Source organism: Stomoxys calcitrans, chromosome 1 (genome assembly GCF_963082655.1).
Source record: "Stomoxys calcitrans chromosome 1, idStoCalc2.1, whole genome shotgun sequence".
Taxonomy (NCBI): Eukaryota; Metazoa; Arthropoda; class Insecta; order Diptera; family Muscidae; genus Stomoxys; species Stomoxys calcitrans.
The window spans coordinates 185,179,484-185,194,286 of NC_081552.1; the positions used below are offsets into that span (position 1 = coordinate 185,179,484).

The following is a 14,803-nucleotide window of genomic DNA, read 5'->3' on the forward strand; positions in this document are numbered from 1 at the left end:
TTCTAGTTATTTTCCTTTATAAACTTTATTCAGCTAACCTCGTTCACGCATTAATGGCTTCTTTTGTTCTGATAATCGGCTTAGACTATGATCGTCACCTGAATAGGTAGCAGTAACGCGATTGTTAGACTTGCCACTCGTATTATGTACAATCCAAGTTAACACAAATTCGCCAATATTTAAAGTAGAGAAGAAAAGGCAAACTGTTCAGGGAACGAACCGGCCTAGTTAACTAAATAATCGAACTAGTTCAGTGAACTGAAGTAATTGGACATGTAAATGAACGACATTGCCTAACACCAGATACTATTAAGTAAAATTCATATTTCGTTAACAGTTAATAGAACAACAAGAATTATTTTTAGCGTGTCTAGGACTCGCACATATTCCCACCCAGCAAGGCAATTTATGCGGCACCAAAAACTTATAGACCTATAAGCTTTACATGCTTCATCATGAAGCGTATGACGAAACCATGGTAAAGAATGGGACACCAAGTGAATTGCTCAGATACAACCAGCAAACCTCTGTTTAGAGAAGATCAGCGAAGACTTACATGCACCAGGTTGTGCACAGAAGGATAGAAACTTTAAATGACAAGATGTACATGTTGACGACATGCATTGACATCATAGGTGCTTTTAACAAAATGATGACCGACACAGTGAGTCAATCCTTAGAGCGAGTCAATCCGCTGTGGCGTGCCCTGTGCAGGAATAAACTGCACAGGGCACGCCACAGCGGACATTTTGTTGAAACTTCCCTGGGTAACGACCATAAATAGCCCAATGCGGATCCTAAATGCAGAGGGTTTTGTACCTTTGGTATACAATTTTTAACTGGGTGTAACCCGAATCACCTGGGCTTAAAGGCTCAAGCGTCTTGCGGATAGCAATCCATTGGGCTAGACCTAGAGGTCCGGATGTTTAACCAGAGAAAACTGAAATCTGCCGGTTTACGAGTAAGACGAAGGTGGCCCACATCGATGCGCCGCGTTTTCTTAACAGAACGATTTGAATAGAAAACTAAACAGTGAATTAGTGTTTCCCAAAAATTTCATTAAGGAACAAAGCAGAGGAAAACAATCCTCTCACAATATCATTTGAGTCAGCTCGATTCTAACTTAAGCTCAGTGATAAGGGTACCTCCTGTTTTATGCAGAGTTTGAAAGGCGTGTCACTGAAAAGTGACACCTCTTTGTTGAGAAGTTGTACATGGTTGAAATACTCACAAATATTACCAGCATTTAGAAAGGCTACTGTAACCAGGCTGTTGAAAAATCAATTTAAATGTTCTCGCCGGCGGGATTTGAGCCCGGACGTTTAGGCACGACAAGCGGGCATGCTAACCTATACACCATGGTTGCTACCGACAGGAGGCAAGGTTGTCATAAGCAGGAGTGTACTAAGAAGGCTCACATAGATTGGGCGCTATGAATCTGAGAATACTCCAGTGGGTTTTCAGGAGCGTGATAAGACCAATACTAACTTACGCCCCAATTGTTTGGCTGATGGAGATGGAAAATAAGTTCAACATAAGGATTATTAAAAAAACTTCAGAGAACATTTTGCGTTGAAATAGGCGGGACAATGAGAACCCATACTTAAGGTCCAGTACGAGAGACTCATGCCAACGGCACTCGTTGACGGAGCTCTGAGTTTTATTCAACCCGGAACAATCGAAGCTATGGGACCGAACAGGTCTGAGTGTCTACATTAAGAACCCAAGAGATCGAGATCACTTGTCGACTCCCTGACCAAACAGGGTCGTGAAGGCGGAAATCCGGATGATCACGGAATGCGTGAGGTGACATGGTGTTAACGCAAGGACGTCGAGTTTTAATAACTTTACGGGCCGTTAGTTGGTCATTAGGGCTATACATAGCTCTACGATTCTGTCACGGACGATTTTTGAGTGTAAAAAGGAGACTAACGCCTTATAGGCAAAGCAGACTGATGATGGAGTTTGGTTAGCTTTGAAATCGCGATCTCCGCAGCCTGTCAAATGCATTAATCGCAACCGCACTTAAACTTAAAGCAGGGCTTTTATTTTGCTTTCTATTTTAAATAGAAACAAAACAAACCCTATATTGGTTTCAGCTGGACAAATAAATCCGACAGTATAATAAAAAAAATAAAATAAAACTATGTGAAAAGAAATAAAATAACATATCAAAGAAAATAATTATAAGGCATAAAATATAATAAGAAAATAATATTTAAGATTTAAGAAAATAAAAATTAAAAAAATAAAAATTAAAAAAAAAATAAATAAAAACAAAAAATAAAATAAAATAAAAATTTAAAATAAAATCACATTTAAAAATAATAAAATCAAATAAAATAATAAAGTTATTGGAACAATATCAAGCTATGGTTCATTTCGGAACTAAATAGTGGAGACCATAGTAGACGTCATTGTGTAAAATTTCAGCCAAATCTAGTAAGAATTGCGCACTTTAGGTGCTGAAGAAGTTAAATAGGCAGATCGGTTTATAGGGGAGCTGTATTAGGCCATAAACCGATTCATGCCATATTCGACACGTATGTTAAAGGTCATAAGAGAAGCTGCTGTACAAAATTTTAGCCAAATCGGATAACACTTGCGCCCTTTAGAGGCTCAAGAAGTCAAGATCTCATATCGGTTTATATGGCAGCTATATCAGGTTATGGACCGATTTGAACTATTCTTACTACAGTTGTTGAAAGTCAAAACAAAACATGCCATACAAAATTTCAGCTAAATCGGATAATAATTGCGCCCTCTAGTGGCTAAAGAAGTCAAGATCCCAGATCGGTTTACCTGGCAGCTATATCAGGTTATCGACCGATTTGAACCATTCTCAATACAGTTGTTGGAAGTCATAGCAAAATACGTCTTGCAATATTTTAGCCAAATCGGGTAGGAATTGCTCCCTGTATCGGCAGGGCCGAATCTTAACACCATGGCATTTGTCAAGTTCTTTTATCTGTATTCCTGTACACACAGGAATATGGAGTTCCAACAACGGACTCCATATTCCTGTTTCAGGGATCATTTTAGGGGATATACCACTTATTTTTTTGGCTTGAGACCCCAACAATGGACATCTTATCCCTGTTTCCGAGAGAATTTTAGGGGATATGCCTCTTGATTTGTCTTTTCTTTTTTTTTTTGCCTTGAGCCCCTTGGGGCTTCCTGTTTCTGAGATCATTTTATGAGATATGCCACTTGTTTTTTTTTTTTTCGGCTTGAGCCCCTATAATTGACTTCATATTCCTGTTTCTGAGATAATTTTAGGGGATATGCCATTTGTTTTGATTTTTTTATTTCAATTTTATTCTTTTTAAACTAAAATAAATAAAAATAAATTAAAAAACATTCAAAAACAAACGAAATTAAAAAAAAATAGCATTTAAAAAAAAGTAACAAAAATAAAACAAAAAAAAAATAACATTTAAAAAAAGTACCATAAAAATAATATAAAATAAAAAATATTAAATAAAATAAGACAAAATATAATAAAACTAAATAAAATATATTGTTTTTTTTTTTTAATTTTTCTCCTCCCACATTTGCTAAGAATGGTTTTTGAATCGCTTGTTTTCAACAAAAATCGAATCGTTGCCTTTGTTTAACACATCACAGTATAAAATGCATGATATATAAAATAATTTCTGCATAATTATCATAATTTTCTCAAAACTATTGGTTTCATATTAAATTTCATAAAAATATACAAAAAACGAAAATAAATATATTAACCTTTCAACACTTTGGCTAGAAGACAATTTCTTTAGCCTTGCCTAAATTCCCTTGACAATGTTCGCCTAAAACAAAAATTTGATGTGTAATAAATAACGAAAAATTTCTCATTTAATCCATGAAAATTAAAGAAGACATTATGAAACTAACAAAAAAACCAAAGTGTATCTCATGGTTAGGTCAGGGGCAAGCAGCAGCCAGCAGCTAGCACAAGTTAGTTGGGTGGCCCAGAAAATAACAATCAAATTTATTGGACGCCACTAAAAATGCCATGACGTCACATGGACGGACACCTACATGTTAGGTCGATAAGAAATTAGGCAAAATCTGTGTTTGGAAAAGAATATAATGTGTGATTTATTCCTCAGTCCGAAGAATAATTAGCCAATATATAGTCTGCAAAAGCCGCAACACAATAAAGAACGAAAAAGAAGAAGAAGAAAAACAAAAACGCGCAATGAAAACAAAAGTGTTAGAACGAAGATTTTTCAGTATATGTTTGTATTCTCTGTTTTTGTTAAATTTCGAATGAATCACCCACGCAGTGCTCAAGAGGTGGTCGGTGTATATTTGGAGAGCATTCATACGAAAGCATAAGGAAAATGTTTTAAAAATAACATGAGGAAATCACGTCAGTTAAATCAACCAGCCAACCAACCAAGCGTCCAACCGCCTGTGCAAGAGATCTATCCATCCACTCGATCATATATGCCGCATAGCAATGCATCTTTCATATAAATGGACTTATTGGGGATTTGAATTTTATTCCCCACAGTTAGAAAACAAACAGAAGAAATGTTTACAAGCAATGCTAAGTAGAAAACACGTAATATAATGGATGACATTATTGTAGACTAGGTGATAATGATGTATTAGTTGAGATATCTTTAGGAATTTAGAGCGAATAATTTATGAGGAGTCAATACTTTAACAAGACAACTTTATCTAGTTGTAGCAATAATGTAATTTTTATACCCTCCACCATAGGATGGGGGTATACTAATTTCGTCATTCCGTTTGTAACTCCTCGAAATATTCGTCTATTCTTGATCGTCATGACATTTTAAGTCAATCTAGCCATGTCCATCCGTCCGTCTGTCTGTCGAAAGCACGCTAACTTTCGAAGAAGTAAAGCTAGCCGCTTGAAATTTTGCACAAATACTTCTTATTAGTGTAGGTCGGTTGGGATTGTAAATGGGCTATATCGGTCCATGTTTTGATATAGCTTCCATATAAACCGATCTTGGGTCTTGACTTCTTGAGCCACTAAGGGGCACAATTCTTATCCGATTTCGCTGATATTTTGCATGAGATGTTTTATTATGACTTTCAACAACTGTGCTGAGTATGGTTGAAATCGGCCCATAACCGGATACAGCTGTCATATAAAACTATTTGAGCGCCTTCTTGACTTCTACTATGGTCTCCAACAATCAAATCAATTATGGTCCGAATCGGACCATAACTTGATATAGCTCCCATATTACAGCAATTATTTTCCTTTATCCCCTGTTTGCCTTAAAAGAGATATCGGGAAAAGAACTCGACAAATGCAATCTATGGTGGAAGGTATATAAGATTCGGCCCGGCCGAACTTAGCACGCTTTTACTTGTTTAATACTACTGGATGTTTTCTAGCTGAGAAAAGTGATACTTTTCTGATATAATAGCTTAAGTTAATGTATCTCTAAGGAGCCTCCCCCCGCGGCACGCCAGAACCAATACCCGATGGGGGCTTGAGATATCTGTTCAGCCAGAATATAGTCAACATAGCAGTTATTCGGCTAAAGAATAAGACGACAGCAGGTCCTGACGGGTAACCAGCTGAGATTTTTAAGACCGAAAGTGACATGTTGATTGACTGTGCCGAAGTAAATAAAGCCGCTGACCGTTTAATTGCTATAGTTACAAACATACGACCAAAATAAAGTCAAAATAGTAGTAACACGGCTGAAAATAATAAGCCATCAGGATCTGATGGGCTACCGGATATTTAAGACCAAAGAAAACAAGTTGATTGGCGGCACCGATGAATATAAAGAAATGTTAGCAATTTCAGGCCAGCAAGCTACCAGCTAGAAAATATGTTGTTTGTTAGGGGTATAATGAAATAAATAAATAAAATAAATAAATATAAAACGAATTAAATATAATAAAATGAAAAATTACAATAAAATCAATCAATAAATAAAATAAAGTAAAAAAAAAATAAAAACAAAACTAAATTAATGGTGAATAAATGAAAATTAAAAAAATGAAATAAAATTAAAAAAATAAAATTTAAAAAAAATACAACAAAATAAAATAAAGTAAAATAAAGCAAAAAAAATAAAATAAAAAAATAAACAAAAATAAAACTAAATAAATTAAAATAGTAATTAAAAAAATACAACAAAATAAATATAAATAACAAATTAAAATATGGGTTGCCCAAAAAGTAATTGCGGATTTTTCATATAGTCGGAGTTGACAAATTTTTTCACAGCTTGTGACTCTGTAATTGCATTCTTTCTTTTGTCAGTTGTCAGCTGTTACTTTTAGCTTGCTTTAGAAAAAAAGTGTAAAAAAGTATATTTGATTAAAGTTCATTCTAAGTTTTATTAAAAATGCATTTATTTACTTTAAAAAAATCCGCAATTATTTTTTGAGCAACCCAATAAAATGAAATAAATCATAAAAAATAAAGCAAAATAAACTGAAATAAATACAATCAACTAGAAGCGTGCTGAGTTCAGCCGCACTGAATCATATATTCCCTCCACCATGGATAACATTTGTCAACATCTTTGAATGACTTTTCAGGTACATATATGCTATACCATATATATATATAGTGGAGCGATGAAGATCACGCCCACTTGGGCACTGGAGACTACTCTAGATATCCGACCCATTGATATACATATTAAGTGTGAGGCAGCCACTGCGACTATGAGATTAAAGGCGATGGGAGAATGTATGGAGAATTGGAGCAGCTCATATAATCGCGGTATAATCGAGGCGACGATACGAAACCTGAAAGGAAGAGAAGAAGTCCGATCGGATATATGAGGTGAGCCTTGAGGTCGTGTGCGAGGCACTGCTGCCAGCGGCACGCTCTTGGATTGATGGAACCCTACCATTGCCATCTGGAAGATCATGTTACACCTATGGATCAAAGCTAGAGAACGGATTGGGCCATTGAGAATCCAGGGACTGAGATCTGTTTTAGACTGCCCGACCATAATACGATCCAGCAGGCGGAGATCCGGGCGATTACGAAATGCGTAAGGTGGTATGGTGCTAATTTGAGGACGTCGAGTGTGAACATCTTTTTTTGCAAATCTTGCCCATGAACATTCCACTACGGAATAGGGGCTAACTTCTCAATTATCAATGAGTGCAGTCCGATTCAAGTTTAAGCTCAATGATAAGGGGCCTCCTTTTTAAAGCCGAGTCCGAATGGCGTGCCGCAGTGCGACACCTCTTTGGAGAGAAGTTTCTACATGGCATAGTACCTCACAAATGTTAGCATTAGGAGGGAAAACCACCGCTGAAAAATTTTGTTGATGGCCTCGCCAGGATTCGAACACAGGCGTTCAGCGTCATAGGCGGACATGCTAACATCTACGCTACGGTGGCCTCCTTGAGAACACCTTTACGGACAGTAAAATTGCCATAACGGCAATAACAACCAGGACGGAAAGGTCACGGGCGTGCGCATGCAACCCTGTGGAACAGCGAAACGGTCGGTAAGACGAAAATTCTATGGAGGGAACCAGATCGTTAGAAGACGAGGCAGTAAAAAGGAGGTCAGTATAGCTATTGGTATTATGACGGGACACATTGCACTACGAGCTCACTTATGTAAAATCGGTACAGCAAGTGATATCATGTGTAGGGCATGCGGGGAAGATGATGAGACGTTGGAGCATTTCCTTTGTCATTGCCCGGCTTTCGCGTCTAACAGATACCGTCACTTAGATGGGGACACAAAACCAGACATTAACCAACTTAGGGGAGTGGCATGGAAAACAATTAAGGATTTTGTAAGCAGCACGGAATTCCTATCATCAATTTTCTTTTTCGATGTTACTTTTTTTGTATTTAGAGTGCACAACAACAGGTGTATGTCCATAGTGGCATGGGGCTGATTAATATCTGTACTATATCAAATTATTGACTGATATGAAACGTACTTATCATGGCTGTTAGAAGTCATAGAAAAATTTAACTTCCAAAATTTCATTCAAATCAAGTAATAATAGCGCCCTCCACAGGCTCAAAAATTCAAATTAGGATATCGGTTTTTATGGCAGCTATATATGAGGGTATGAACCCATTTGAACCATACTTGGCACAGTTGGTGGAAGTCATACCAAAATGACATGTGCAAATTTCAGCGAAATTGAATAAGAATTGTACACTTTAATGACTCCATATATCAAATCAGGTGATCGGTTCATATGGCAGCTATATCAGGTTATGAACCCATTTAGACCATACTTGACATACCGTACTTGATGACCGTTGAAAATCAAAACCGATATGTGCAAAATTTCAGTCAAATCGGATAAGAATTGCGCCCTCTAGAAGCTCAAGAAGTCGAATCGGGAGATCGGTTTATATAGCAACTATATCAATACTCGTACAATCCCAACCAACCTATACTAATAAGAAGTATTTGTGCAAAAAAAAAAGTATTTGTGCAAGAAAAAAAATCATATTATGTTAAAATTCCAACCATTAGGCATGCAACCCATCGGTTCCTGGTTCTTTGTTATCCTACCTCATTTTTATTAGCGATAAAATTAGCAAATTTCATCGAAAACAATGAAGCTTTTAAAATCCTTGATGCGCTAAAACTTTTTTGGGGTTAGCACCCCCCAAAAAAGTTTTAACCGCCCACCCCCAAGAAGCCTGTCTATGCTTATGCTCGTACTAAAGCCATAAGGCTGCCTTTATAATTTGGAATGAATAACAGCCGTAAACACAATTCACAGATGATGTGGCGCCTATTTTTTTCCAATATACGTAAATGTCAAAATGCCAAGTCAACACATGGCCCCTATCAATGATATTTATTATAATAGCAGTAGCATATGTACACGAGTTTAAATGTTATCCGTTATTTTAAATTATTTGACAAGAGTATATTATAAGCCATAAAGAGGAACAAGGGAAAACATTAAATTGAAATATGTTCACTGGACGATGTTTGGATTTTATCCAAGTAAATGACGTCTTCATCCTTTCATGGCTTGTCTATCAATTAAGTCAATTGAATTTATGTTAAACATTTTCGTATGAAGCTTTTTAATGGGTACAAGAAACAAAACCTTTAATTTTTTGGCAGTAGATAAAAGTACATGTTTAGGATGAGCGTAATGGGTGTATATACTAGCCATTTTGTTTGAAATAAGAAACGCGTTCCAACTGAAAACGAAATTTCCGAACTGTTACTGGACAATGTCATCCCATTGTGTCCTAGACAAAAAAGTTGCAATAAAAATCCTATTTCCTGATATGATTTCATAACTCGAATTTGGAATGTAATATACATGTACATTAGGGTGATGGCTTTTTTACAAACTCCTATCTCTGTATCATATTTTACTATGTTGTTATTTAAGATAAGATGAATTCTGACATATAAGGTGATTCGAAAAAAAAAAAAACAAGGAAAAGCGTGCTAAGTTCGGCAGGGCCGAAACTTATATACCCTCCACCATGGATCGCATTTGTCAAGTTCTTTTCCCGGAATCTCTTCTTAGGCAAAAAAGGATATAAGAAAAGATTTGCTTTACTATTAGAGCGATATCAAGATATGGTCCGGTTTGGACTACAATTAAATTATATGTTGGAGGCCTGTGTAAAATGTCAGCCAATTCGAATAAGAATTGCGCCCTTTGGGGGCTCAAGAAGTAAAATAGAGAGATCGATTTATATGGGAGCTGTATCGGGCTATAGACCGATTCAGACCATAATAAACACGTATGTTGATGGTCATGAGACAATCGGTCGTACATTCAGGCAAATCGGATAATAATTGCGACCTCTAGAGGCTCAAGAAGTCAAAAACCCAGATCGGTTTATAAGGCAGCTATATCAGGTTATGAACCGATTTGAACCTTATTTGACACAGTTGTTGAAAGTAAGAATAAAATACGTCATGCAAAATTTCAGCCAAATCGGATAGAAATTGCGCCCTCTGGAAGCTCAAGAAATCAAGTCCCCAGATCTGTTTATATGACAGCTATATCAGGTTATGAACCGATTTGAACCATACTTGGCACAGTTGTTGGGTATCATAACAAAATACTTCGTGCAAAAATTCATTCAAATCAGACAAGAATTGCGCCCTCTAGAGGCTCAAGAAGTTAAGACCCCAGATAGGTTTATATGGGAGCCATATCCGGTTATGGACCGATTTGAACCATACTTGGAAAAATTGTTGGATATCATAACAAAACACGTCGCGCAAAATTTCATTCCAATCGGATAAGAATTGCGCACTCTAGAGACTCAAGAAGTCAAGACCCAAGATCGGTTTATATTGCAGCTATATCAAAACATGGACCGATATGGCCCATTTACAATACCAACCGATCTACACTAATAAGAAGTATTTGTGCAAAATTTCAAACGGCTAGCTTTACTCCTTCGGAAGTTAGCGTGCTTTCGACAGACAGAGGGACGGACGGACGAACATGGCTAGGTCGACATAAAATGTCGCGACGATCATGAATATATATACTTTATGGGGTCTCAGACGAATATTTCGAGTAGTTACAAAAAGAATGGTGGAGGGTATAAAAAACTCGCCCACCAAAGTTGTTTGACTTTTTTCAGTATTTCATTAGTGCAAGCAGCACTGATAATAACTATTTCTGTGAAAGTGAATAGTGTTCAGAATACTCTGCCATGTTATCGTGGCGAAATTCAAAAGCGAGCTCTGTGGCAAATGTCCAAATTTACTGTTTTATCAAAAAATTGTGTTCGGCGATAAGGTTCATTTCTTGCTAAATCAAAACGTAAACAAGCAAAACTGTCGAATCTGGGATGACGAACAGCTACATGCGATACAAGAGTTACCGCATGTGGCTAATCGTTTATGGTATATGACACATAAACTACCTTACTGTCAGCGACAGTTGTGCAAAAATGACCTAAGGTAAGGTTAAGGTTAGTTTTAAGTGGCAGTCTACCATTCAGACCCACTTAGAAGTACTCGTCCATTGCGATACCTTCTAGTTCCAGCCGTTGAACAATGTAGATAACTCTAAAAACCCCAACAACTTCCGGATGTTTACATCCGCTAAATCAGACAAATTATCAAAGAAATGAGAACCCGCACTGGCAGTTCGAAGGAGTGCGGCGGGATACACACACAATAGATGTTCCAAAAATCTCGGGTTCCACGACGTCCTCACAGCTTCTGCAGAAGTCGTTACATGCAACCTTCAGTCTGTCAACAGACAGTTTTCCGAACAGACAGTGACCTGTTATGACGGACTCAATGATTGCGAGGCACAATGGGAGAATATAAAAAAAAAACAAAAACTATTAAAACATGTGACATGTGAGAAAGGGAATGGTTAGAGCTAAGGTTTTAGCGAGATGGTGTGCACAATTTCAACGCTTTAGGTTGTCCGGGAGGCTTTTGGCAGGCCGCTAAAATTTGTCACCTCTGTACCTCGAAAATTTGTTGGGGCTGTCAAATCTTCGTTTGTGGTTCGATTTCCATTTTTTTTTGCTGGGTAGTGATAAAAAATCCCTTCAAAAAAGTCCGCTTGAGGTCTATTATATCTCCCCTGGTTTTCATATTTTTTACTACTTTTTTTTCGATTTTCTCTCACTGTGCGACGTCTGTTCGAGCCAGCGCTAAGCGGTAGACCTCTTCAAGTCTTTATTAGGCCAGATAATAATAATAATTTTGGAGTGTTCACAGAAGTAAAGTACACATATGCACTAAGATCATTTCTGAACACTTTAAGCAGAGTCCATGGTGGTGGGTTCCCAAGATTCCGTCCGAACGTAGCACGTTTCATTGTATTCATTTGAAGTTTAATTTTTATACCCTCCACCATAGGATGGGGTTATACTAATTTCGTCATTCTGTTTGTAACACCTCGAAATATGCGTCTAAGACCCCATAAATTATATATGTTCTTGATCGTCATGCCATTTTAAGTCGATCTTGCCATGTCCGGCCATCTGTCTGTCGAAAGCACGATAACTTTCGAAGGAGTAAAGCAAGTCGCTTTGAAATTTTGCACAAATACTTTTTATTAGTGTAGATCAGTTGGGATTGTAAATGGGCCAAATCGGATCATGTTTTGATATAGCTGCCATATAAACCAATCTTGAGTCTAGACTTCTTGAGCCTCTAAAAGGCGCAATTCTCGTCTGATTTGTCTGAAATGTTGCACGTGGTGTTTTGGTATAACTTCCAACAACTGCGCTAAGCTTCAAATCGTTCATAATCTGGTATAGCTGTCGTATAAACCGATTATGGATCTTGACTTCTTAAGCCAAAAGAGTGCGGAATTCTCATCCGATTTGGCTGAAATTTTGCCTGAGGTATTTTATTACGACTTTCAACAACTGTGCTGAGTATGGTTGAAATCGGTCCATAACTGGATATAGCTGTCACATAAACCTATCTGGAGTCTTGACTTCTTGAGCGTCTAGAGGGCGCAATTTCTAACCGATTTGGCTGAAATTTTGCACGACGTGTTTTGGTATGACTTTCAACAACTGTGCTAAGTATGGTCTAAATCGGCCTGTAGCCTGATATAGCTGCCATGTAAACCGACCATAGACTTTGACTTCTTTAGCCACTAGAGGGCGCAATTCTTATCCGATTTGGCTAAAATTTTGTATGACGTGTTTTGTTATGACTTTTAATAACTGTGCCAAATATGGTTCAAATCGATCTCTCTATTGTACTTGTTGAGCCCCTAAAGGACGCATTCTTACTCGAATTGGCTGGAATTTTACACAATGACTTCTATTATGATCTCCAAAATTCAATTCAATTATGGTCCGAATAGGACCATAACTTGATATAGCTCCAATATTATAGCAATTCTTTTCTTTTATCCTTTGTTTGTTTAAAAAGAGATATCAGGAAAAGAACTCGACAAATGCGATCTATGGTGGAGGGTATATAAGATTCGGCCCGGCCGAACTTAGCACGCTTTTACTTGTTTTAAATATTTTTCTTCCAATTGAAATTACTTCCACAATTGATGGAATACATTCTATTATTATTTTCTTTTTTGTATTTTTTTTTTAAATTTCCTTTATTTGTTTGGGAATTCGGGTCGTAAATCACAACAGATGTTGATGGCTATATGAGATTTGAACGCATTTGAACACAGATATTTGTGCCTTTGGGTATTTATTTTTGCCGGTGTTTGCTAACAATTTAGTTTTTGTTGTTGTTGATTTTTTCCTTTTGACTTGTGTGAAACAACACAAATATTATAAATGTATTTTCGTCACTTGAACGCAAAACGAAAAAAAAAAAATTAAAAAAGTGATGAGACAATTTTTTTATAGTTTTGAAATTTGTTGAACACCGCTATGAAACCTTTAAAAACGTAACGGAAACATTTAGGCCACATAAAACAAGCAAATGTACAGACAAAACGGGAAGGAAATTCTTAATCTCGTAATAATAACAAAAAAAAAAGAAAGACTGTCAGTGAAAAAAAAAAAAAAAAAACAAGCTAAAATACATCTTACATCATTTTTCGATATTTTAATTTTAATGGCAGTTTAAAAAAAAGTTGAATGAAAACACTCCAAGCAACAAAAATATGAGGCTTTAAGCTATGAAATTTAATTACGCTTATAATTTATTGTGCCATTGTTGAATTGCAACTTGGCTGAATGCTTTTCATATGTTGTGTCCCATTGACAAATATGGCATCAAACTTGATGCGTTTTGGGTCGTGTTCTGTTGGCGGCTGGGTAACCAAATAAGGCTTCAAAGGAATGTAATTGATCATCTAATGATAAAGTGATCGTATGGATCGATCGAACGATGGATGCCTGGAGACAGGGTTCAGGCTTTGGCTTGGCTGCCTATTAGACTTTAATATCCATTTCATGTTTTTGTTATTGCGGTTGTTCATCAAAATCGATCGTTGAGATATTAATGGCAAAAATTATTGTAGAAAACACACAAAGTGAAAAAAAAAATTGAAAAACCAAAAACACAAATTTATAATAAATACTGACATTAACTGTCAGCTCGAAAAACCAAAAACCCCAAACGAGCTAGAATTTTTAATATTTTTTTTTTTTAGAGTTTCGGTGCTTTTCTATGACTGGCTTGGTGCTTGTTGGTGGCTGCTTGATTTGTGACCGATTTATATAACATCAAAAAAGACATTTTGATTAATTTAATCTTCCCCAAAGATAATTTCATTATATGCATATGAATAATGTCGGTGGTTGTTGTTGTTGGTTGTTTTATTCTGCTGACAACATTTTGCGGTCTCGATTATCCATCCATATTGATTGCAATCAATTAAAATGCGTTGTTACAAATTTTCCATTGAAAATGTCCACGTATGATGGGTTTTGGGGGTGATCTGGTTTCTACTAAATACCACAATAAACAAAACCGTATTGCTTTTCCTTTAAGACAATATTTTTGTAATTTTTTTTTGTAATTTTTTCAATAAATACAACAAAAATTCTGTATCTATTTTTGTTTTATGTTTTTTTTTTTTTCGTCTAATGTTGTTGTTTTTGAATTGTTTTCCTTTTATTAGCTTCGTTACGTTTCGTTTTTTCTGGCGTACTCGTTAAACAAAACGACAACAACGTATTGGCTGAAGATCTAAATATTGACTGAATTCATAATGATTTTGAAAATTTCTTTTATAAAAATTCTCCGCCTTTGCCACAAAATTCTACAAAATAGTCGTCATTGTTAGCGTACAGACTCAGCGCCAGCCGCACAGCAGCTCATTGGCGCACAGCTTCATAATAAAGGAGATCTTTATATGAACGAAATATCTTTTGCTCTTACATTAGTAAGAGTATAAGGAAACGAAAAACT

General features: G+C 36.4%; 1 protein-coding gene across 25 annotated transcripts in view; it reads right to left on the reverse strand.

Annotated features, from left to right (window-relative positions):
• Positions 1-14,803, reverse strand: part of LOC106090695 (protein phosphatase 1 regulatory subunit 12B) — a 225,032-nt gene that overhangs the window by 36,354 nt on the left and 173,875 nt on the right. For 4 of the 25 annotated variants that reach the window (XM_013256608.2, XM_013256607.2, XM_059363213.1 and 1 more), the window contains exon 1: positions 14,349-14,516. The exons of 20 other annotated variants lie outside the window; for them this stretch is intronic. The gene's annotated coding sequence lies outside the window, so the exon portion shown is untranslated. One more of the 25 variants, XM_059363152.1, reaches the window with a different exon arrangement.